At 49.2% G+C, this 26,200-nt stretch overlaps 2 long non-coding RNA genes across 2 annotated transcripts; one reads left to right on the top strand and one right to left on the bottom strand.

The window, feature by feature from the left end:
* Window positions 1-16,827: 16,827 nt before the first annotated feature.
* Window positions 16,828-18,687, bottom strand: LOC117011486. The gene is made up of 4 exons (XR_004420986.1): window positions 18,275-18,687; window positions 17,474-17,672; window positions 17,022-17,090; window positions 16,828-16,929 (listed from the first exon to the last, which is right to left on the bottom strand). It is a non-coding gene; the product is annotated as an uncharacterized LOC117011486 (long non-coding RNA).
* Window positions 18,688-22,896: 4,209 nt separating this feature from the next.
* On the top strand, window positions 22,897-24,765 carry LOC117011485. The gene is made up of 4 exons (XR_004420985.2): window positions 22,897-22,969; window positions 24,027-24,062; window positions 24,187-24,225; window positions 24,611-24,765. It is a non-coding gene; the product is annotated as an uncharacterized LOC117011485 (long non-coding RNA).
* Window positions 24,766-26,200: the final 1,435 nt, after the last annotated feature.

The following is a 26,200-nucleotide window of genomic DNA, read 5'->3' as shown; positions in this document are numbered from 1 at the left end:
AATATAGATCTTAACGCTGCTTTAAGTGCTTCTGGGATCAGATTGATATAGCCTTGTGCATGATATTTAGCAGGCAGACAGAACTTCTCCGTTTTCAGTGCCTATGTGGAAATTAGTTGTAGACTCTCTGAAAACAGAAAAACTTGATTCAGAAGTTTTTTTCCTTTCTTCTGTGCTGCGTCAGAAGTTGCCATAGAACACCGTGATCAGGGTTTCCGCAGTCACAGACACCAGCAGAGATTTTGCCGCGTTCCCCAGGGGGAGGGAGGTTGAACACGATTTAGCGGAGTCGCCCTGGCAATCCTCGCTTCCCATTCTGACATTCGCGGAGAGAGCGGGCACAGACCCTGTGAGGTCCGTGTCCGAACCGTGTTTCGTTAATGTGGGAGCGTTCCCCCCGCCTCCCCAGCTGAGCCGTGTGACAATGCCAGTGGCAGCGCCGGTAGCACAGTGCGATTTCAGCAGTTTCAATGTGGATCCCGCCGGTTCGACATCCCCCCACGGCTCCGGCACCTTTGCCGTCTTTTCCTATGTTGCGGCGGGACGACTCAGGATTTATCGCGATCTATGCGCGTTTCCCACAAAGTTCTACACCTGCGTTCCTTCCCTGCCACGCAGATTCGGGTGCGAGAGACCGTTCGGGTGATTCTTTATTGAATTCCGCACAGCCAAGTCGCGCCGCGGTCGGGGACGAACTGCGTGACGTCATCCTTCGCGCCACGCTCCTGTTGCGCCTACTGCGCCTGCGCGGCCGCAGCTTTCTCCGGGTCCCCGCGGGGCGTCGGTTCCGAGCCGCACTCCCTGCGCCCGGTTTGCGCCACGGCCCCGTCAGGCCCTCTCCGGTACCGCAGCCACATTCGGTCCTGTGGCGCCGCTTACCAGTGGCACCTTTTCCAGTTCATTCGGTTCCTAGCCCGCGCCATTCCCCAACCACCATGGCGGAGTTTCCAGCCCCACTCCACGGCGCACTCATACCCCACCCGTTCAAATGGGGCTCCCGGCTCCACCCACAGGCAGTGCCTGCTGTGTTCCAGAGCCCAAGGCCATCTGTGGTGACAGGGCTCCCTGCTCCATCCCTGCATCACAGCCCACCCGAGCAGGCGGAGCTGCTCTCTCCCGCGTTGCCGTGACACTGCAACTTCTACCGCTGGACATGAGCCGCCCCCGCACGCAGCCCCAGCATGAGACTGCGTTGGGACGGGGTGGGGGCTGGTGGGGGAAGGAAGACAGAGCAGAGTGAGTGAGAGCCAGGGGCAGGGGCAAGTCAGTGGGCTGCAGGGAATGCTAGGGGAAGAAATGATTGCTTTGATTCAAGGGAACTGAGATAATGGTATCAAAGCGGGCAGATTCAGGGAGAGAAGTTCAGTTCCTGTAAAGTCAAAGGATCCTCTGTCAAATACAACACAGAATGCTTTAGTAGATTGGGTAGCACTGAGACATAAGGCAGCCAAAGAGAAAGATTTTGTTTTAGCTAATGATCTAGATGACTCAATAATAGCTATGCCTGTTACATACAGCAGAGGAGGTGCAAACCCTCCATGGGAACCAACTGATCATGACGATGTTAAAGAGTTGAGGAAAGTAGTGAAAAAGGATGGATTGGGTTTACCGTATTTTAAGCAGCTACTGAGAGGAGTGTTTAGCAATGTGGATTTAATGCTGCACGATTGTCGTTGTATTGCTAGTGCATTGCTGACAGAGTCACAATTAATTATGTGGGAAAGAAAACGGAAAAAGTATTTGGCTCTAATACTGGAAGGATATGCAGGAGGACTCAAAGCTCAATTAACACTGGAACAATTAGCAGGGGAAGCTCTGCATGACAGGGCTGAAGATCAGGCAGCAGATTTGCCCTGAGCAGTGCTCAAAGATATTAAACAGGCTGCATGCAAAGCCCGGCTGTTGATCCAGCCAGAGGAGATTCCAGAGGGAGACTTTGTCCAAGTAAGGCAAGGACCAACAGAACCTTACACAACGTTTGTGGATCACCTGTCTCAGGCACTGGACAGACAATGAGAGGATGATAGAATGCATGCCTTGATGCTTCAGACTCTTGCTTTCATGAATGTTAATGATGAATGTAAAAAGATTATTCAAAGCTTGCCAGATCCTAACCCTGATCTCCCACGAATGCTAGAGGTTTGCAGCAAAATTAGTACCCCTCAAAATATAGTTACTCTCCAAACAAACACTATGGGAGAGAAGACTGGGGAAGTGATTAAGAGCAATAATGATACCCTTGCAAAAGCTTTGGAAACTCTTGGCTCAGCACTTTTGCAAAACAATAAGGCTCAGAAAGATGAGGCTTCTAGAGGATCATGCTACAAATGTGGAAAGCCAGGACATATGATAAATTGCCCAGAGCTCACAGAAGGCCGAAAGCTACCTGGTTGTTGCTCAAAATGCAAAAAGGGGAGACAATCTGCTAGTCATTGCAGATCTAAATATGATGTAAATGGCAACCTCCTGAGGGGAAACTCCAAGAAGAGTGTGTCCCACTGCGCAGGGACACAAGTAGTGGCTTTCCAGTAGCCGGGGGTTTTCCCTGGAGCTGGATTTATGAGTTACCCATGCCAGCCATACCCTGAATGGCCAGCCAGCTACCCGGTGACCCCAACCTTTTATCCCCAGGTGCGCAATATGAACTGGCAACCTGAAAATTAACTTGCTCTTTACAGTGCTTTCATGCTGTGGTGTCCACGGGGGTAACAGGAACATCACAAAGGAGACAAGATTTTCTGATTGTGGGCGAAGAAAGAAATTGTATTTTGGGACTTACAGTTTTTCCATCTATTGTTTCAGCAAATTGTAACGAATAATAACAGTTTTAGTTCAAGCCTTCCACTTGTTATTCCACCAGGAATTCCAATAGATAAAACTATTGCCTTACCATTGAACATAGAGGAACAGATCACAAATGTCAGCTGCAAACATGAATATGGAACCAGATAGTTTTTGGATAGAGCACATAGGCCTCAATAGACCGAAATTAACCTGCAGTTTAACTCATAATAACAAAACTATTCGAATTACAGGTCTCCTGGACACTGGTGCTGATGTCACAGTGATTTCTTATTCACTGTGGCAAAAGGACTGGACTCTAATTACTCCTTTAGATCCTCTTGTAGGTACTGGGGGAGCCTCGGGGTGCCAGTGAAGCGAATACATGATCACAGTCACAGGACCTGAAGGGAGAACGGCGACCGTCTGTCCTTTCATGCTGAGGAAACCCCTCACAGTGTGGGGAAGATATTTGCTCTCTCAGTGGGGAGCGAGAATGGATGTGGATTTTTGAGGGGGACCATGATGGCACTTGTCACCCTGAAGTTATCCTGAAAAACTAATAATCCAGTCTGGATGAGTCAATGGTCCCTAGAAAAAGAGAAATTGAGTGCCCTCAAAGAACTGGTTCAAGAATAACTTGAAAAAGGCCACATCAAAGAACCCAACAGTCCCTGGAATTCACCAGTGTTTGTCATTCGCAAGAAAGCATCTGATTCCTGGAGGCTGCTTCAGGATCTCAGGAAAATTAATGAGCAGATTGAAGATATGGGATCTTTGCAGCCAGGACTGCCTTCTTTTTCCAAGGTTCCAAGAGACTGGCCTCTTATCATCATAGATTTAAAGGACTGGTTTTTTTAATATCCCACTTCATCCGGAAGATGCTCCACAATTTACCTTTTCAGTTCCAAGCATCAACAGAGAAGAACTTCTGAAGAGATACAACTGGACTATTTTGCCACAAGGAATGAAGAATTCACCTACCATCTGTCAATGGTTTGGGGCTCGAGCTCTGGCTCCTGCTCAGCAGAAGAATCCTCGAGCAATGATTCTGCATTATACGGATGATTTACTTATTTCAGCTTCAACCCAGAAGGAAGTGGGAGAAGTTCATGACAGTGTTGTCACGGCAGTTCAGGAAGCAAGACTTGAAATCTCCACTGAAAAGATACAAGAAATTTCACCATTGAAGTACCTGGGCTGGAGAATGACAGAGTAATCTATCAAGCCTCAGAAGATACAACTCCAAACTAAAGTTACCACCTTGCAGGATCTGCAGCAACTTTTAGGGGAAATCAACTGGATCAGACCCACTTTGGGAATTACCAACAATGAACTTGCTACAGTTTTTGATTTGCTCAGAGGGGACTGTGATATTACTTCTCCAAGATCTCTAACACCTGAAGCTCTGAAAGCGCTTGAGAGAGTTAGTGAAGCTCTTCAATCAAGACAGGCTCATCGATGTGTACCATCACTGCCTTTTATCCTTGCAATTCTGGGAGAAAACATGCAACTGTATGGACTCATATTTCAGTGGGACATTTCTAAAAGAGATCCCTTGTAGATAATAGAATGGATCTTTTTACCTTATGGATCCCCAAAGACGATTTTTACTACTATGGAAATGTTAGCTCAGGTTGTAATCAGAGCCAGGGAAAGGTTGTTGGCCATAACAGGTCAGGTTTTTGTTATAATTTATTTGCCATTGAGGAAACAGTATTTTGATTGGGCTTTGCAAAAATCAGAGGGTTTGCAAATTGCATTGTTGAATTTTTCAGGCATCTTTTCCATTCATTTCCCAGGTCATAAATTGTTGCAAGGAAAACTGAGTTTTAGGGAAAAGCCCATTTTAAGCGAAGTGCCTCTGGAGGCTGTCACAGTGTTTACTGGTGGTTTGGGGAGAACACACAAATCAGTAGTCACATGGCAAAACCAGAAACCAAAGGAATGGGAGTCTGGTATACAGACAGTAGAAGGTTCACATCAGATTACGGAGTTGGCAGCTGTAGTCAGAGCATTTCAGCTTTTCTCAGAACCTTTTAATTTGATCACAGATTCAGTATATGTAGCTAACATAGTTAGAAGGATAGAGGGATCGATTCTAAAGGATGTTAGTAATGACAATTTATGTCGCTATCTTACATGTCTTTATATTATCTTGCAAAACAGAACTAATCCGTATTTTGTTTCTCATATCAGGGCTCACTCTTCACTTCCAGGATTTCTGGCAGAGGGGAATGCAAGAGCCAATGAATTGACAGTGGCTGTTGCCAGCACTCTGCCCAACATTTTTGAACAAGCAAAGCTGAGTCATGCCTTCTTTCATAAAAATGCACAGGCACTTATGCAGACCTTTCGCCTTTCTAAAGATCAGGCAAAGGCAATTATAAGTGCCTGTCCTGACTGTCAATTGGTCCAGCCTCCTGTTTTGACAGGAGCAGTCAATCCACGAGGATTGCAAGACCTTGAATTGTGGCAGACAGACATCACCAAATATCCATCTTTTGGTAAATATAAAAACATTCATGTGTCAGTGGACACTTTCTCCAGTGCAGTTTATGCCTCCCTGCACAGGGGAGACAGCTAACCATGTGTGTCAGCATTTCTTGCAAGCTTTTGCTTCACTGGGTGTGCCACACGAAATAAAAACAGATAATGCCCCTGCATACACAGCCAAAAGGTTGTCTGATTTTTTAATGAATTGGAGTGTTTGTCATACTTTTTGTATTCCTCACTCCCCCACTGACCAAGCAATTGTTGAAAAAACGTATCGCTCTTTGAAATGGATTTCAGATCAGCAGAATGGGGGATTGGCATAAGCCACACCACAGGTGAGATTGAGTAAGGCCTTGTATGTTTATAATTTTCTGAATAGTTCTCCTGAAGAACCTGATCCACCAATTTTCAGGCATTTTTATAATAATACTCAGGCAAATTTGAAAGAGAATCCACCAGTTTTGATTAGAAATTTAGAAACAGGGAAGATTGGAGGCCCATTTCCTTTAATAACTTGGGGCAAGGATTTTGCTTGTATCTCCACAGATACAGGACCCAAGTGGATTCCAGCAAAGAATGTGAAACCTTATCGGGTGCCAGAGAGTGCTGACCACTCCATCGGCAAAGAAGCAGAGACACAGATGTGAGATGCCAAAGATCCCTGCTGACGTCTTGTGTTTCATCTGCAGAAGATTGTGGAATTTGGGGTTTTTTAAAAATTAGTAGTATTGTAGAATTTTGTCATGTATTAGTTTAAGAGAAAAATGGCTCTTGATCTTGTGCTTTGCTTTTGCTTTTTCACTTTGTTTGCTATTAGTAATACAGATTTTCCAATAAGCCAATCTAAAACAAATGTTTAAGCAAATTAATCTTTATTGCTCAAAGAGGAGGGGGAGATGTTGGAGTTAGTGAATCAAAGACCTGCCTGAACCCTTCAGGCAGAAGCCAGAGTGCAGGAATTGAGTTAAAACCCTTGAATGGATTGAAATACGTTAAGCCACCCACATTTAGAATGTGAGTTTAAGTAGAAGAATAAGTACAAGTTTGAGTATAAGTTTAGATGTAGGTTTGAGTTTTAGGATAAATAAGTAAGAAGTCAGTTAGTAAGTCAGTAAGTAAGTTTCAGTGAGAGTTGCAGCTGCAGTTTTTAGCAAGTAAAAGGTTCAAGGTGCCGGAGAAGAAGAACAGGTTCTAGTGAAGGTTAATAAACACACTAATGTTTTTAGTAAAGGCTCCAGAAGCTCTTTTTCAGACACTACTTAGACAAAAAAGAACTTCAGTGAGAATATTGCTTACATTTTTCAGATAGATCAAGATAGATCGTATACATAGTTTATACGTATCCTAGTGTGCTAAGAAATTAGAATTTTCATAGGTTGAGAGAAAGTGGTTTGAATTTATGTTAGTTTGTCAGAAAAATCCTATATAAGATTACGTATTGGGGAGAGTTAATGATTTTTGCCATTGCTTTTTGCTTTTGCTATTGCCTTTCCTTTTTGCCTTTTTGCCATCACTTTGCTGTGCCTATCAGCATCTCCAACATCCGAGAAGAAGATAGGAGCTCTGGCAGCAACACCACCTTTTCCAGGACGTCCAGGGGAGGCTCCTGCTTTTGTTCAGGATTTTATGCCAAACTTAACATAGAATTTGATGCCTATGACTGTGCCTTTGAAGACTGATATGCTTTTACAATAAATAACCTTTTTAGCAACTGCTAGCTGCTTTAATCATTTAGAGATAACTCAGCACGAAGGGCACATCTAGAGCGCCAGGGGTTCCTAACCCAACAGTCCTTTAAGGTCCCATGGTGTTGCAATGGCATTTTCATTCCATGGGGCTTCATGATGTCAAAATGGCCCCTTGGTTCTGTTTGGTTCTGTCAGTCCCCATGGTGTTCCCATGGCCCTTGGTTTCATTAGGCTCCATTGGTTCTCTGAGTCCCTATGGTGTCACAATGCCTGATTAGTTCCATGAGGCATCATGGTGTCGCAATGGGCCCTTGGTGCCAGCAGACACCATGGTGTGACTATGGCCCCTTGGTTCTTTGAGGGTCTGTTTTGTCAAAGTGGACCATTGGTTCAATGCAACACAATGGTAGCACAATAGTCACTTGGTTTTGTGAAGCCTCAGGGTGTCACAATGGACCATTGGTTCCATTCCCCACAATGGTGTCACGATAGTCCCTTGGTTCTGCTATGCCCCATGGTGTCTCAATGGCCCCTTGCTTCTGTTAGACTCCATGGTGTAACAGTGACCACTGGGTTCCGTTAGGCCTAATGGTATCATAATTGTCTCTTAGTTCCGTTAGGTCCCATGGTTTCACATTATCCCCTTCTTTTCATGGGGCCCCATGGTGCCACAACGACCACTTTTTTCAGTTAGAACTCATTGTGTTACAAAGGTGCCTTGATTCTCTTAGGCCTCATAGTGTCACAGTAGCCCCTTGGTTCTTTTTGGTCCCATGGTATTGCAATGGTTTTTTGCTTCCATGAGGCTCCATGATACCAAAATGGCCCCTTGGTTCTGTTCGGCCCCAACATGCCATATTGGTTCCTTAGTTCTCTTAGGGCCCATAGTGTTACAATTGCCTCTTGGTGTTTGAGGTCCCATGGTGTCACAATGGAATTTTGGTTTCATGAGGCTCCATGATGTCACAATGGCCCCTTGATTCTCCTAGGCCCCAAGGTGTCACAATGGCCCCTTGCTTCTGTTAGACCCCATGGTGTAACAATGGCCCTTGGTTTCATTAAATTCCAGGGTGTGAAAATCACACCTCTATTCTCTGATGCCCCATGGTGTCAGAATGGCTCCTTGGCTCTTTGATACACCATAGTGACACTATGGCCCCTTGGTTCTGTCAGGCCCCACGGTGTCACAATACATCCTTGGTTCTGTGAGGCCTTGTGGTATGACAATTGCCACTTGGTTCCAAGAAGTCTTGTGGTGTCAAAATGGACCCTTGGTTCTATGAGACCACATGGTGTCACTATGGCCCTTTGGTTGAAGTAGGATCTATGATGTCACAATGGCTTCTTGATTCTGTGAGATCCCCATGGGACCACAATGGCCCCTTGGTTCCATGCAACTCAATGGTGTCACAATGGTTCTTTGAGGCCTCATGGTGTCAAAATGTCCCTTGGTTTTGTTAGACTCCATGGTGTCACAAGGGCGCCTTGGTTTGGTTTGGCCCCATGATGTCACAACAGCCACCTGGTTCTGTTTGACCTCATGGTGTCAAAATGCTCACTTTGTTCCCTTAGGCCCTATGGTATCACAATGTCCCCTTCGTTCCATGAGGCCCTCTGGTGCCAAAACGACAAATTTTTCTGTTAGGACCCATGATGTCTCAATGGCCCCTTGCTGCTGCTAGGCCCCATGGATTCACAATGCAGTCTTGGTTCCATGAGGCCTGATGGAATCCTAATGGCCCGTTCGTTCTGTTTGGCCTCATGGTGTTGCAATGCACCCCTGCTTATATGAGGCCGCATGGTGTCACAATGACTCCTTGATTCTCTGAGGACAAATGCTTCCTTGGTTCTATGAGGCTCCTTGGTGTCACAATGGGCTCTTGGTTCTAAGAGGTCCCATAGCGTCTCAATGGACCATTGGTTTCATGTGGCACAATGGTGTCAGAATGGTTCCTGGGTTCTGATGGGCCCCATGCTGTCACAATGCTCCCTTGGTGTTGGGAAGGATGAATCAGGAAATCCTTATAAATATGATTGCCTGGCAAAAGATTTTGAGAACATGGAAACCAAAAGCAAGATTGAAATGAAAGCCATCTTTGAGATACCAAACCTTAGTTACTAAATAACTAGAAGACAATAGGATGGTTGGCTGAAAGTAATTGATTGAACAGTGCCTTCTGCTGGAGAGCAGGTCCAAAGGTCAGAGAAGACCCTGCTAGTTTAGCAGAAGGGGTCCAAAAAGTAGTTTTTAGAGTTTAAATTATAGTACATTATGGTAGTGTAATGATTCTTACAGGCTGTATGTAAATGCTATAGGATTTGTATCTTGTATTAGATTGGTTAGTGGAAATTAGAATATTCAACACCCCATGGTGTCAGAATGTGTTCTTGTTTCCATAAGGCCCAATGGTTTCACAATGCCTCTGTGGTTCTCTTTGGCCCCATGGTGTCACAAAAGCCCCTTGGAACTGTTAGGCCCCACGGTGTCTCAATGGACCACTGGTTTCATGCGGCGCAATGGCATCACAATGGCCCCTGGGTTCCGATAGGCCCCATGGTGTAACACTGCACCCATGGTTCTATGGGGCCCCATGGTGTCATAATGGCTCCTTGGTTCCATAAGGCCCTGTGGTGTCACATGGATACCTTGGTTTTGTTGCACCCCATGTTATGAAAATGGCCCTTTGGTTCTATTAAACTACATGATGTCATAATTGCCTCTTGGTTCTGTGAGGCCTCATGGTGTCACAGTGACCCCTTGGTTCCAGTGGTCATCATGGTGCAACAATGGACATTTTGTTCTGTGGGGCCCCGTAGTGTTTAAATGGACCATTGGTTCCATCTGACACAGCGGTGTCATACTGACCACTTGGTTGTATGAAGTCCCATGGTGTTGCAATGGACCATTTTTTCCATGTGGCACAGAGGCGTCACAATGGCCCCTTAGTTGTGTTAGGCTCCATGGTTTCACAATGGTCCTTTTGTTCAGTTTCACCCTGGTATCACAATTGCCCCTTTGTACCATGAGGCCCCATGGTGCCAGAATGACCACATTTTCTCTCAGGATCCATTGTGTGATGATGGCGCCTTGGTCCTCTTAGATCCCAAGATGTCACAATTGCCCCTTGGTTCCTTCATGTCCCATGAAGTGGCATTTTGGTTTCATGAGGCTCCATGATATCAAAATGGCCCCTGGATCTTTTTGGACCTAAGGTGTCACAATGGCCTCTTACTTCTCTTTGGCCCCATGGTGTCACAATGGTCTTTGGTTCCGTTAACCTCCAGGGTGTCTAAATCAGCCCTTTGTTCGCTGAGGCCCCCTGGAGTCACAATGGCCCCTTGGTTGTACGAGGTACCATGGTGTTCAAAATGGCCCCTTGGTGCCATGAGGCCCTTTGGTCACAAATGGCACCTTGGTTGCGCTGGGCCCTGTCGTGTCACACTAGCTTCTTGGTTCCATTGGGCCCCATGGTGTCACAATTTTGCCTTTGTTCTGTAAGGACCCATGGTGTCACAATAGCTCCTTCAGTCTTTGAGCCCCCATGTGCAGCATGGGATCCTTCATTATGTTAGGCCCCATAGTGTCAAAAAACATGCTTGGTTCTAATGTGGCCCCATGTTGTCATAATGGCCCCTTGATTCTCTGAGGACCCTTGGTGTCACAAGTGCCCCTTGGTTCTGTGAGGCCACATGGTGGCACAGTGGACCATTGGTTCTAGGTGGCATAGTGGTATCGCATTAGCCCCTTGCTTCTGTTAGCCCCATGGTATCACAAGAATGGACATTCTGTTTCATGTGGAACAATGTTGCCACCATGACTCCTGAGTTCTTTTATGCCCCATGCTGGCACAATTGCCCCTTGGTTCTATGAGGCCCCATGATGTCATAATGGGCCCCTGGTTCTGTTAGGCCTCATGGTGTCACAATGGACCATTGGTTTCATACGGCACAATAGTGTCACAATGGCACCTTGTATTTGATTGGCTCCATGTTGTCACAATGGCTTGTCTGTTCAGATAGGCCATATGATGTCACAATGGATCTTTGTTTGTGTCAGGCCACATGGTGCAACAATGGCCCCTTGGTGCTCGTAGCCTCCATGATGTCACAATTGCCTCTTGGTTCTGTGAGGCCCCATGCTGTCACAATGGCACCTTTATTCTGGTGGACACCATGGTGTGACAATGGCCCCTTGGTTCTGTGAGGCCCTGTGGTTTTAAAATGGACCATTGATTCAATGCAACACAATGGTGTCACAAAGCCCCTTGGTTCTATTAGGCCCCATGGTGTCACAATGGCCCTTGATTTCCTGAGGCTCCATGGTGTCTAAACAACCCCTTTGGTTCTGTTAGGCCCTATGGTGTCACAATGGCCCCTTGTTTCTGTGAGGCCTCATGGCATCACAATGTCCTCTTGATTCTGTGATGCCAAATGGAGTCACAATGGCCCCTTGGTTCTATGAGGACTCCAGCTGTCACAATGGTACCTTGGTGCCATGAGGTCCCATGGTGTCACAATGGCCTTTTAGTGCCAGGAGGTCCCATGGTATCACAATGGACCACTGGTTCCAAGCAGCACAATGCCCTCACAATGGCCTCTTGGTTTTATTAGGCCCCATGCAGTCACAATGGCCCCTTGGTTCCATGAGATCACATAGGGTCACAATGGCTCCTTGGTTCCGTTAAGCCCCATGGTTTCACAATGGTCTCTTGGTGCAGTTAGGGTCCATTGTATCCCCATGGCCTATTGGTTCCATGAGGCCCCATGGTGTCACAAGGGAACTTGGTTCAGAGAGGTCACATGGTGTCAAGATATACCCTTGGGTCTTTTAGGCCCCATGGTGTCGCAATGGCCCCTTGGTTCCACTGGAAACACCATGGTGAGACAATGGCCCCTTGGTTCTGTTAGGCCCCATGGTTTCACAATGGCCCCTTGATTCTCTTAGGAGTGGTGGTGTCAGAATGGACCACTAGTTCCATGAGGACCCATGGTGCTACAATGGCAATTGGTTCTATGTGACCCCGTGGTGTCACAATGGACACTTGGTTCTGGTAGGTCCCATAATATCACAATGCTCCCCTTTGTTCTCTTAGGCCTCATGGTGTCACAATGACCATTTGGTTCTCTTAGGCCCCACGGTTTCACAGAGGACCCTTGGTTCTGCGAGTCCCCTGGTGTCATAATGGACTTTTGTTTCTATGGGGCCCCATTGTGTAACAATGGCCCATTAGTTGTGCTGAGCACCGTGATGTCACAATGAACCCTTGTGGTCCTGAGGACCCATGGTCTCACAATGGACCCTTGGTTCTGTTAGGCCCCATGCTGACACAATGGTCCCATGGCAATTGAGGGCTCAATCTTTAGCTAAAGGGGTACATTTTTAAAGATGAACTTTTCAGAAGCAGAGGTTGTCTTCATCTAACTCTGAGATCATCTTCATCTCTGGGACCAGAAGTTCTCTTCTTCTTCCCTGGGGGCAAAGGGTCTTCATCACTCTCATCTCTCTTTGTTCAAGCTTCTCGTGGGATCGCATCTGCTTCAACATCTGCTTGTTCAGCATGGAGGTTTTTGTTCATGTCTGCAATTTGAACACTTCATCCCCCCTTGTTTTTCAATGAGTTACATGGAAACAGAGTTCAATATATGGATTATATCTTCTCCATAACCCTACAAGAGGATTTCAGCCCAAGAGTGAGGCATCTCCTCAATCCCTCCTATCTGGGACCTGACTTCTACTTCACTGACCTTGGGGTCCACATGTTGTTTCTCTACGTGTTTTCACTCTGTCCTTTTCTCTCCCTCGTGTGAGAATTGAAGGTCTGCAAGTCTCATCTGTGCAGTGAAAGAGTTAATATCTCACGCAAGGTCTGCAGATGTGATCCCTTCTGGGCAGCAGCCAGAGCTGTTACAGTGGAGATTTCTGGGGGGCTGTGCCAGGATTTTCAAGGGGCCCAGCCAGAACAGTGTGGTCGCTCTGGCCGCACAGCTTTTTCAGTGGTTTAACAGGTTGTCAGTTCTCAAAACTAATCACTGATTGGTTTTTGTTACAGAGGAAGCTCTTAGAAGCTGTTCTCAAAATAAATAATTTCTGTGGGTGGCTTCTTCCCTCCTCACCAAATGTCAAATGTGCAAAACCAGCACACAGGGTCCCCCCCTTTCTGTTGTGAGGTCCTGTGTTGTCACAGGGTCCACTTGGTTCAATGTTTGCCCTGTAAGGTCAAAACGGATCCTCCCTTCTAGAAGGCCTCACAATGTCACAATGATCTCTGGACACCACAAGGCCCTGAGGGATCACAAGGGCCCCTTGGTTCCAAAAGGCCCTGCAGAACTATAGGGGTCTCTGGATTCCACATGGCCCCAGAGTGTCACAGAATCCCTTTCCTTCCCTGAAGCTCCAGAGCGTCACAATGGGTTCTTGGTTTCGCAAGACTCCACAGTGTCACACAGTCCCTTTCTTTCCCTGAAGCCCCCAAATGTCACAATGAATTCTTGGTTCCATGAGGTCCCGCAGAGCCACAGGGGCCTCTGGATTCCACAAGACTCTGGAGTATCACAGTGTCCCCAGGGTTCTATGTGTCCCCTCAGTGTCACAATGTTCCCATGGTTCCCTGTGTCCCCTCAGTGTCACAGTGGCCCCCTGGTTCCCTGTGTTCCCTCAGTGTCACAATGTCCCCACAATTCCAGAGGCCCTACAGTGTCACAGATGAGCAGCACTGGAGTGGGAACAGCGCCACTGGAGGGGTTGCAGCCGCACTGGAACAGGAGCAGAGGCTGTGGAATAACAGGGGAGAAGCTGTGGAACACAAGTGCTGTGAGGAGCAGCTGAGGGAGTTTGGAATATTTATCCTGGAGAAGAGGAGGCTCAGGAGAGATCTCATCACTCTCTAAAACTCCCTGACAGGAGGGTGCAGCCAGGTGGGGTCGGGCTCTTCTTCCAGGGAACAGGGACAGGACAAGGGGACACAGCCTTAAGCTGCACCTAAGGAAGGTTTAGACTGGACATTAGAAAGAGTTTATTCACACAGAGGGTGATAGGGCACTGGAATGGGCTGCCAAGGGAAGTGATGGAGGCACTTGTCAGTGGGGTAACTGCACCACGTAATTAGTGATTTGTCTTCATTTCCTTTGGTCTTCACACAGGGTCAGAATTAAAAACATGGAGATGAATTTTCTCACGTTCAGACTTGCTTATTAAATTTTACCTAAAGTGCAGACAGTTCTGCAACACTTCTAGCTGGCAGCTAAAAGTGAGCAAAATGGAGATGAATCGAGCTAGTTGCAAGGTCTTTTAAAGTTCAACAGTCCAATAAAGAGCTAAAAATACCTATATTATTTATACTTTTGACCCAATAACCAAACTTCTGTGACACACAGTGCAGCATTAACTGTCCAACCAAAAACTACTATCTGAAACTATGAAGAAGAAGAAAGAAGACAGAAAGAGACAAAACCGAAAATCTTCCATCTTGTTCCGTACTTATTCCTATATATTTTAAAAATCCCTAATTCAAAACCCCTCACTATGTGAAATCACACACTTTTATTGCAAGAATACACCCATGAGTCCCAACGTTATTGCTCAAATTTGGAAGCCTTTTCCAAGGCCTCAAGTCAAAAGCAGTGTTCTCCTGGGATTCAGTGTCAGAAAGCACAGAAGGCTCAAAACTCCCAGGTTTCTGGGTTCCAACAGTCACCATTCCTGGAGGTGTTTAAGGAAAGACTGGATGTGGCACTCAGTGCCATGGCCTGGTGACAAGGTGGTGTTGGGTCATCGGTTGGTCTGGATGATCTCAAAGGTCTTTGCCAACCTAAATTCTGTGATTCTGTGATTCGGTGGAGCAGCAGCAGAACATGGGTGCAAAAATAGTGGAACAGGCCTGGCAGCTGCTCTGGGAGCAGCAGGAGATGACGAATGGAACGGCGGCAGAGCGGGAATGGAGTGGTGACAGAGATGCTGAATCTTTGGGACACAGAGCGGCTCCAAGGGCTGTGTCCTGCAGGAGCCAGCCCTGCACACCAGAGCGATGCCCCTCAGGCTGATCCAGAGTTGGGGCAGTGGAGGAATTACTGCTAGGTTGTGGGAGGTGCGTATCGAGTGCCTTTAATGGTTACTTGGGAGGTTTGATCCTGGTCACTGCAGCCACATTTTGTGTGCCAGGACCCTTCCAGTTCTTCTGAAGTCATGAACTCAGGACAATCTCGGAACAAAAGCATTCAAACTGCCTTCTCTACTGCAGGGAAACACATCTTTGGAGAGGTTTAATGATTACTGATTTAGGAACCAAACTGGGTCAATTATTGGCCTGTGGTTTGTTCTAATCCAGGAACAATTTCCAAAGTACTGCGATTTGATGTTAAAAACAAGCAATGTGCCTCATCATCTGGATATTGCACAACGAGTACAGAGCTATTTGTGGTTGTTATTATCACGTTTTGTCTTCTTTTTTCTCCTCTGCCAGAGCCAGGATTAAAAGCTTGAGAGACGGTATTTAATGTTTGGATTCAGATGTTTATTAATTCTTATCTATATTACAGTGAGTGCTACAGCACTTGTAGCTAACAAGCTAAAAATGGTGATGTATCTTTGTTGTTACAAGGTCTTTTAAGGGCTAGCTGTCTAATTGGGAATGAGCACCTAATTATTTTGACTTTTAACCCAATACCCAATCACTGTGACTTGCAATGTGGAATTTCCTATCCAATTGAACAAGATCCCACCTAGACCCATGAAGAAGTAAAGAAACCTCTGCCCTAAAACCTCCATCTTGCCTTCTACATATTCCCAAATTCCAAATTTTCCACCATATGATATTACACACATCTATTTCAAACTGCACACCCATGATCCCAGTTCTATCCAATTTTGGAAGCCCTCTCCACGGCCTCAGGTCAAAAGCAGTATTTTCTTGTGGGTCAGTGCCTGTCAGCACAGAAAGTCTAAAACTCTCAGGATACAGGGTTCCAACAGTTATGATCAAGAAAACAACTGGAGTTCTTTTCCCAATTTTCTCTTTCTTCCCCTCTCTGGGATTAAGTCTCCACCACTCCCTATAGGTCTGCTGTCCATAATCTGCTTCTCTGGAGTTGGGATGTGACAAATAAGCAGTGGGAAGAAGGAGGATAAAGGACCATACGAAGACAAACCCTTCTTTTGTAGCCTCTGGATTTCCAGTAATTAGAAATTATCATGTTTTAAAATCTGTGACCAAATCCCACATTTCTCAATTTTGCTCTGGCAGAAAACCTTCCTTTGGCCCTGTTTAACCCTCAGAAACACCTCATTCCACATTTTAATTTGTTGTTGGTTTTGCTAAGATGTGACAAGAAAATCATGACAAGAGATAGGAATGAATGAGAGGGAAGAAACAATTCCTTTCTTTTGTCTTCCTTCTGGGAAGTCTCCTCCAGAGGTTGTGCTGCACCCAGAGACTTCCCAGGCCAAGGGCTGAGGGAAGATATTGAGCTGAGGCAGCAGAGGCATCTCCTCCCTGGTTTGTGGCCCTGGGGATGAGAGGGGACACAGGGGCCCCCCTCGCACCCCACAACCCCCTGGAATGGGGGATTCCTCGTGCCTCTACCAGGTGCTCGTTATCCATCCCTGGCCTGGATACTCCTGGTCTGAGCTCCCTCCCATGGTCATTCCTGGAGGAGGGAGAAGCTCAGTGCCAAGCTGGGAGGTGCCAGTGGGGTCAGAGATGTGTGGAGGTGACAGTGACAGAGTGATGAGATGGGCAGATGGACACAGGGACAAGACAACGCCTCTGGGGGAAACCTCTTGGAGATTTGGGGGAAATGAACATGGAAACACACATGGACACAGAGTGTAGCTCTGCTCAAAGGGTTTATTGATTATTCAGGGGAAACGGCCCAGGGCCCAAAGGGGTCAGGGGGTTCCTCCAGGGATGATCATCTCCTCATGCCACCAGAGGGGATCAGGACACTGCAGTCCCCACAACTTGCAATCCTAAAAATCAAACCCCAGAAGGTGACCTCTGGTGCCCACTGGGATATGAGAGGGGCCGTGTCCCCACCCCTCTCCCTGCAGGCACAGCTCACCTAGGCACCCAGAGAGGCAGCCAGGCGCTTCTGTCGCAGAACAGCCTCCAGCCTTTCAACAACTGGGGGCTGGGGACAAACACAGCGTTAGAGACACACTGGGGGCACTGGGCTGCACTGGGAGGTGGGGGAAAGCACGGGGGGCTTGGGGAAGGGGTCTGTGGGGAGTAGTGGGGTGCAGGAGCTGCTGTGCTCCTGTCCAGAAGCACTGGGGACATGGCCAAGAGGCACAGCTGGGGCAGGGGCTGTGTCCTGGGACATCCAGGCAGTGCTGGGGTACAGGGATGGTAATGGAATGGGGGTCAGGGAAAGGGGAGGATCTGTAGGGCAGGGGAGTTGTCTGGGGGGTCAGTAGGGGTGCACTGGGCTGTGCTGGGACACACTGGGATGCTCTGGAGTGTGGTGGCCAATCAAGGGGAGGGTCTGGCACTGGCAGAACTCGTGGTACCCACCAGAGGTGTCTCCAGGATGGCGACATTGTCTAAATCAATCTGCAGAGAGAACAGGAGACCTCACTGGGCACTGACATGGCCCAGTGCCAGTGAGAGATGGGGGGACACAACTGCCCCCCAAATTCCCTGAGGGGATGCCCTCCAATCCCAGCACCCCACTCACCTCCTGCAGATCATCCTGGGTTCCTTCCAGCAGCGCCTGGGAAAGGAGAGCAAAGGTTTGGTCAGGATGGGAGCTTGTGGAGCTGTGGGGGGACACGAGCGCAGGGAGCAGGGTAGGAACAATGGGATGGGAACCCAGGGCCTCCAAGGAGATGTGTTTAGGGTGGGGGGAGACCCAAAGACCCAAAGTAGAAGGGGCTTGGTGTGAGGTAGAGGAAAGGAGAAAGGAATTGCAGGGCAAGGACATGGGAGTGCAAGGGAGGGTATGGGTGGGGACAGAAGAATGAGGATGGGTTGGGACAAAAGCTACAGGACCCAGAGAGGATTTGGGGAGTGGGGGTGAGTCAGGGAATTGTTGAAGGGACCCTGCTGCAGTGGCGAGGAGTGCAGGAAGAAAGGCAAAGGATTGAAAGGGGACACAGAGGTAAAGCCCTCGGGAATGGTCAGTGGGAGGTGTTTGGGGAGCATGCACAGGACACAGAGAAGTGAACAGGGAGGGAATTTCTGAATGGATTCAAAGGGTGGGATGGGATGGGATGGGACAGGATGGGATGGGATGGGATGGGATGGGATGGGATGGGATGGGATTGGTGGTGACAAAGAGCAGGGTATGCAGACAGCCTTTGGCTGGTGCCTCACCTCATTCTGTGCTGGAAGGCACAGCAGGATGGAGAAGAGCAGGGCCACGCTGAGCACAGCCACCTTCATCTTCCTCTCGCTCTGGGCAGCGCTGGCTGAGGCTGCAGCAGGGCAGCAGCACCTTTATCCCTGCTGGGACTCCTCCCTGAGCCCTCCCTGACAGCCCCCAGGCCAAAGCCCAGCTTGGCACAGCCCCCAGGCCTGGCCACAAGCCCAGCCCTGGCACAGAGTCCATCCCAGCTGTGGCACGGATCCACCCCCCTGCCCACATCCCTGCAGCTTCCTGCACGGGGCAGCTGCCCCTGGAGGGGACTGGGCACCCGGGGGGCCAAGGGGTGCAGGCAGGGATCCAAAGGGAGCCAGGGACCCTGTGGGGACAGCCCTCACTCCAACACAATCCATCCTCCAATAGCCCCCAGTGCCACGTCCCCCATCTCCCAGTATCCCTCCCTTTCAAGGGCTTTTCCTTCAACACATCCCAGAGCTGACCCCTTCCATTCACCCAGCGGCTCTGAGCAGAATCGTCACTGCCCCTCCTCCTGCTCCATGGGTAAACAGGAAATGCACTGACCCCTCTTCTTGGGACAATGAGATTCCAGAATCTCAGAAAACTGGGATGTGATAGGACAGCAGTGTCATGAACCTAGGAAATAGCCAGGTGATTTGGATCTCCAGTCACACTGGGCAGCACTGGGAAATGATGATTGCCTGAAGACAAGGCTGAAGCTTGGGAAATTGCTCAGCTGTGACACTTCCCACATCCACACCACCCCATTATTTCCCTTGCCCTGCATTGCCCAAACTGGTGTCATCTTCACCTGCAGGAATGGGAATATCCCCTGTCTTGGGGCTGATCCTCATCCTGTCACACCTGCAGCCAATAAACCCTCCCAGACCACCTGGGTCCTGCCCAGCTTCACATGGGTGTTTCATGGACCCCATCCCCAACAATGCTCCCATTCCAGCACTGTCCTTCACTGGGACTCACCCACAGCTCCCCAGGGCCCTTGTCCCCACACAGGGTCTCTGCAATGCCCTGAACCAAGGCCAGCACTGGCCCAGAGCAGGATGTGCCCATCCCCAGGGATATAGTGAGGGGGTGTTTGTCCCCAGGCAGTCACTGGGATCTAATTGGGCAAACAGAGGTGTCCAGTCAGGGGAGGGATGTTGGTCCCCTGCCAGCATCTCTGATAAGCCCTGTTTGCCCAGAGCCTGAGGCACCAGGAAGACATTCTGACATCTTGGGCATCCAAGAAGTGAAAATCCCCTGAGAAGAGGTTTCAGAGAGCTGTCCATGGCTGTGATTCCTGATTGACATTCCAGGAAATTAGTGAATGGTTCTGCTTTGTCTTTCTTGTGGATCCATCAGAGATGTCTTGTGGGCCAGCTGGGAAAACCTGTCAGGCCACTGCCTTGACTGTTTGCTCTGGAACTTGTCCAAGAAGCCACATTGCCAACAGGAGAAGATTTTCCCCTGGAGTTTTGTAGCTTTGTGCCCCATGGATGAGAGAGCAGAGTGTCCCCATGGGGGATTCTTGGCAGATGGACAAGTGCTGTGATGTCATTGCTGTGCTGACCAATGTTCCGAATCACCCGAGTTCCTCATCACCTTGGAGAGGAATTCAGGAAGTGTCTGCAGCGTCCTAATTGTGGAACTTTGGCCATGGACAGCTCCAGGCTGTGTTGGAGATCAGTGCCAGTCAGGGGGATGGCATTGGATGGCCACTGACCGTGTGCCAACAGCCTGGGGGCAATGATCTGGACACACACAGAGGCTCCCAGTGCGGGTGGAGTGAGCCCCCATTTCCAGGGAACCCCATGGGAATGTCCTTTCCTCCCTGGGGCTGTCTCAGCCCTCCAGGAACCGTCCCTACACTGTGCCAGCCTTTCAGGACGAATGAGTTTCCCCTCTCCTATTGACGGTGTCTTCTGGATAAACAATTTGCAAGAGGGTTCTCAGCACAGGAAAGACAGAACTCATGGAGCTGTTCCAGAGGAGGACACCAGGACACCCCGAGGGCCAGAGCACCTCTGGAACAGAGATGGGCAGGGAGAGCTGGGGCTGTTCAGCCTGGGAAAAAAAAAGGCTGTGGGGAGACCCCATTGTGACCTTTCAGGACTCCAAGGCACCTCCTGGCAAACAACAAAGCTTCACTAATATCCCAGAATGTCAAACAGGAATCACAGCCATGGAGAGCTCTCAGGAACCACTTCTCAGGGCATTTTCAGTTCTTGGATGCCCAAGATGTCAGAATGTCTTCCTGGTGCCTCAGGCTCTGGGCAAACAGGGCTTATCAGAGATGCTGGCAGAGGACCAACATCCCTCCCCTGACTGGGCACCTCTGTTTGCCCAATTAGATCCCAGTGGCTGCCTGGGGACAAACACCCCCTCTCTATATCCCTGGGGATGGGCACATCCTGCTCTGGGCCAGTGCAGGCCTTGTTTCAGGGCATTGCAAAGACCCTGTGTGGGGACAAGGGCCCTGGGGAGCTGTGGGTGAGTCCCAGTGAGGGACAGTGCTGGAATGGGAGCCTTGTTGGGGATGGGGTCCCTGGTTAAGGAACACTGAACCTGGGAGTTTGATCTTTCTGTGCTTTCTGGCACTGACCCCCAGGAGAACACTGATTTGACCTGAGGCCTTGGAGAAGGTTTCCAAAACTGAGTTATGGAGTTGGAGTTGCAGGTGTGTAGTTAAAATAAAAGTGTGTGATTTCACATGGTGAAGGGTTTGGAATTTGATCATTTTAGGATATAGTAACAGATATGGGACTAGATGGAGGATTTTGAGTGGTGTCTCTTTCTGTCTTCTTCTTCCCTCTTCTTCATTATTTCAGGTAGTAGTTTATGGTTGGACAGTTAGTGTTTGCTGTAGGTCACGGGAGTTTGGTTATTGGGTCAAATGTATAAAGAATATAGGTGTTAGCTCTTTATTGGGCTGTTTAGCTCTGAAAGACCTTGTAACTAGCTCGATTCAGCTCCATTTTGCTCACTTGTAGCTGGTGGCTAGAAGTGTTGCAGAGCTTTCTGTACTTTAAATAAGATTTATGAAACGACCAAGCCTGAACACAAGAATTTGTCCCTTTCATGTTTTTAATCCTGACTCTGAGTGAAGACAGAAGAAAATAAGGACAAGCCACTAATTAGTGCAGTTACCACATTTACACCTGGCACTCCTCACTGTGGGGCAGCTGTGCAGAGCAGGACCCAGGTGTTCTGGGAGGGCTCAGTGGCTGCAGGTGTGACAGGATGAGGGTCAGCCCCAGGACAGGGGATATTCCCACCTGGACTCCATCCTGGGGCTGAAGATGGGACCGGTTTGGGCCATGCAGGGCAAGCGAAATAATGGGGTGGTGTGGAGGTGTGAAGTGACACACCTGAGCAATTCCCCAAGCTTCAGCCTTGTCTTCAGGTGATCAACATTTCCCAGTGCTGCCCAGTGTCTCCAGTGCCTGGAGATCCAAATCACCTGGTTATTTCCTAATGTGATAATTGATAAAAGATTTGTGTTAATCATAAAAGTATTGAGGTTTGTATAAACCAAAATACTAGGGTCTGAAGTGACACTTGATAGAGGAAAAATGTGATTAAATCATTCAGTTTTAAATCCCCTGTTATGAATATTATGTTTCTAAATAATTTGTATCTACTACCAATCAGTAAAATCAGACTTTCCAATAGTCTGATAGATTTTGCAAAATCAGACTTCCTGCCTTTGTTTTATCAATGACTGCCTATCTACGAAGACCAGAACTTCCTGATTTCTGCTGGTTTTATCTACCAAGACCAGATGCTTACCTATGAGACTGACTCCCAGAGACTTCTACATGGATGTTTATTTCAGCCACCACTGCTTGCCTGGCAAAATTATGACAGTAAGAATACAAAAATTGTTGTTTGCCAAACTATAAGAAGAAGCTGCAAACCAAGACTCAATGGAGCGTGGAGTGGGCAGTGACCCCTCATGCCTCCCCCAGTGCTGCTTTGCTCTGTCTATATAAAATAAAGCAATCTAAATTTTGCTAAAAATTGAGACTTTTGTTTCTCATTTATAACACCAGGTTCATGACACCCCTATCCTATCATGTCCCAGTTTTCTGAGATTCCGGAATCTCATTGCCCCAAGAAGAGGGGTCAGTCCATCTCCTGTTTCCCTGTGGGGCAGGAGGGGGAGCAGATTCTGCTCAGAGCCACTGGCTGAGTAGTTGGGGTCAGCTCTGGGATGTGTTGAAGGAAAAACCCTTGGAGGGGAGGGACACTGGGAGATGGGAAATGTGGTGCTGGGGGCTGGAGGATGGATTATATTGGAGTGGGGGCTGTCCCCACAGGGTCCCTGGCTCCCTTTGGATCCCTGCCTGCACCCCTTGGCCCCCCGGGTGCCCAGTCCCCTCCAGGGGCAGCTGCCCCGTGCAGGAAGCTGCAGGGATGTGGGCAGAGGGGCTGGATCCGTGCCACAGCTGGGATGGACTCTGTGCCAGGGCTGGGCTTGTGGCCAGGCCTGGGGGCTGTGCCAAGCCGGGCTTTGGCCTGGGGGCTGTCAGGGAGGGCTCAGGGAGGAGTCCCAGCAGGGATAAAGGTGCTGCTGCCCTGCTGCAGCCTCAGCCAGTGCTGCCCAGAGCGAGAGGAAGATGAAGGTGGCTGTGCTCAGCGTGGCCCTGCTCTTCTCCATCCTGCTGTACCTCCCGGCACAGAATGAGGTGAGGTGCCAGCCAAATGCTGTCTTCATACCCTGCTCTTTGTCCCATCCCATCCCATCCCATCCCATCCCATCCCATCCCATCCCATCCCATCCCATCCCATCCCATCCCATCCCATCCCATCCCATCCCATCCCATCCCATCCCATCCCATCCCATCCCATCCCATCCCATCCCATCCCATCCCATCCCATCCCATCCCATCCCATCCCATCCCATCCCATCCCATCCCATCCCATCCCATCCCATCCCATCCCATCCCATCCCATCCCATCCCATCCCATCCCATCCCATCCCATCCCATCCCATCCCATCCCATCCCATCCCATCCCATCCCATCCCATCCCATCCCATCCCATCCCATCCCATCCCATCCCATCCCATCCCATCCCATCCCATCCCATCCCATCCCATCCCATCCCATCCCATCCCATCCCATCCCATCCCATCCCATCCCATCCCATCCCATCCCATCCCATCCCATCCCATCCCATCCCATCCCATCCCATCCCATCCCATCCCATCCCATCCCATCCCATCCCATCCTTTTGGACCCTTTAGAAATTCCCTCCCTTCTCCCTCCTCTGTGTGCTCTCCAGCATTTTCAAACACCTCCCACTGACCATTCCTGAGGCCTTTGCTTCTGTGTCCCCCTTCAATCCTTTGTCTTTCTTCCTAGATACTGCAGCAGGGTCCCCTTCAACAATTTCCTGACTCACCCCCGCCCAAATCCTCTCTGGGTCCTGTAGCTTTTGTCCCCACCCATCCTCATTCTTCTGTCCCCACCCAGTCCCTCCCTTGCACTCCCATGTCCCTGCCCTGCAATTCCTTTCTCCTTTCCTGTACCTCACACCAAGCCCCTTCCACGCCCCCAGTCCAGTCCCTTGGGCCCTCCACTGATCCCAGTTCAGTGTCTTTGGGTCTCCCCCCACCCTAAACACATCTCCTTGGAGGCCCTGAGTTCCCACCCCATTATGCCCGCCCTGTTCCCTGCACTCCTGTCCCCCCACAGCCCCACAAGGTCCCATCCTGACCAAACCTTTGCTCTCCTTTCCCAGGCACTGCTGGAAGGAACCCAGGATGATCTGCGGGAGGTGAGTGTGGTGCTGGGATAGGAGGGCATCCCCTCAGGGAATTTGGGGGGCAGTTGTGTCCCCCCATCTCTCACTGGCACTGGGTCATGTCAGTGCCCAGCGAGGTCTCCTGTTCTCTCTGCAGATTGATTTAGACAATGTCGCCATCCTGGAGACGCCTCTGGTGGGTACCACGAGTTCTGCCAGTGCCAGACCCTCCCCTTGTACGGCCACCACACCCCAGAGCATCCCAGTGTGTCCCAGCACAGCCCAGTGCACCCCTACTGACCCACCAGACAACTCCCCTGCCCTACAGATCCTCCCCTTTCCCTGATCCCCATTCCATTCCCATCCCTGTCCCTTCAGCACCCTCCTGGATGTCCCAGGACACAGCCCCTGCCCCAGCTGTGCCTCTTGGCCAGGTCCCCAGTGCTTCTGGGCAGGGGCACAGCAGCTCCTGCACCCCACTACTCCCCACAGACCCCTTCCCCAAGCCCCCCGTGCTTTCCCCCACCTCCCAGTGCAGCCCAGTGCCCCCAGTGTGTCTCTAACGCTGTGTTTGTCCCCAGCCCCCAGTTGTTGAAAGGCTGGAGGCTGTTCTGCGACAGAAGCGCCTGGCTGCCTCTCTGGGTGCCTAGGTGAGCTGTGCCTGCAGGGAGAGGGGTGGGGACACGGCCCCTCTCATATCCCAGTGGGCACCAGAGGTCACCTTCTGGGGTTTGATTTTTAGGATTGCAAGTTTCGTCCTGATCCCCTCTGGTGGAATGAGGAGATGATCATCCCTGGAGGAACCCCCTGACCCCTTTCAGCCCTGGGCCATTTCCCCTGAACAAACAATAAACCCTTTGAGCAGAGCTACACTCTGTGTCCATGTGTGTTTCCATGTTCATTTCACAAGCAAAAAAACCCCAAATCTCCAAATGGTTTTCCCCAGAGGTGTTATCTTTTTTCTGTGTCCATCTGTCCATCTCATCACTCTTTCACTGTCACCTCCACACATCTCTGACCCCACTGGCACCTCCCCACTGGCACTGTGCTCCTTCCTCCTCCAGGAATGACCATGGGAGGGAGCTCAGACCAGGAGTATGCAGGCCAGGGATGGATAACGAGCACCTGGCAGAGGCACGAGGAATCCCCCATTCCAGGGGGTTGTGGGGTGCGAGGGGCCCCCTGTGTCCCCTCCCATCCCCAGGGCTACAAACCAGGGAGGAGATGCCTCTGCTGCCTCAGCTCAATGTCTTCCCTCAGCCCTTGGCCTGGGAAGTCTCTGGGTGCAGCACAACCTCTGGAGGAGACTTTCCACAAAGAAGACAGAAGAAAGGAATTGTTTCTTCCCTCTCATTCATGCCTTCCCTTTGTCATGATTTTCTTGTCATGTCTTAGTAAAACCAACAAAACAGTAAAATGTGCCATGAGGTGTTTCCAGGGGTTAAACAGGGCCAAAGGAAGGTTTTCTGCCAGACCAAAATTGAGAAATGTGGGATTTGGTCAGAGAGTTTAAAACATGATAATTTCTAAATACTGGAAATTCACAGGCTACGAAAAAAGAGTCTGCACTTTGAGTGGTCCTTTGTCCCCCCTCTTCCCCCTGCTCACTTGTCACATCCCAACTCCAGAGGAGCAGACAATGGACAGCAGACCTGTAGGGAGTGGTGGAGGCTTAATCCCAGAGAGGGGAAGAAAGAGTAAAATTGGGGAAAGAACTCCAGTTGTTTTCTTGTTTATAACTGTTGGAGCCCTATATAACGAGTTTTAGACTTTCTGTGCTGACAGGCACTGACCCACAAGAAAATACTGCTTTTGACCTGAGGCCGTGGAGAGGGCTTCCAAAATTGGATAGAACTGGGACCATGGGTGTGCAGTTTGAATAGAAGTGTGTAATATCATATGGCGGAAAATTTGGAATTTGGGAATATGTAGAAGGCAAGATGGAGGTTTTAGGGCAGAGGTTTCTTTACTTCTTCATGGGTCTAGGTGGGATCTTGTTCAATTGGATAGGAAATTCCACATTGCAAGTCACAGTGATTGGGTATTGGGTTAAAAGTCAAAATAATTAGGTGCTCATTCCCAATTAGACAGCTAGCCCTTAAAAGACCTTGTAACAACAAAGATACATCACCATTTTTAGCTTGTTAGCTACAAGTGCTGTAGCACTCACT

This window comes from Catharus ustulatus, unplaced genomic scaffold, assembly GCF_009819885.2.
Source record: "Catharus ustulatus isolate bCatUst1 unplaced genomic scaffold, bCatUst1.pri.v2 scaffold_62_arrow_ctg1, whole genome shotgun sequence".
Lineage (NCBI taxonomy): Eukaryota > Metazoa > Chordata > Aves > Passeriformes > Turdidae > Catharus > Catharus ustulatus.
This window is presented reverse-complemented; position numbering and strand designations above follow the sequence as displayed.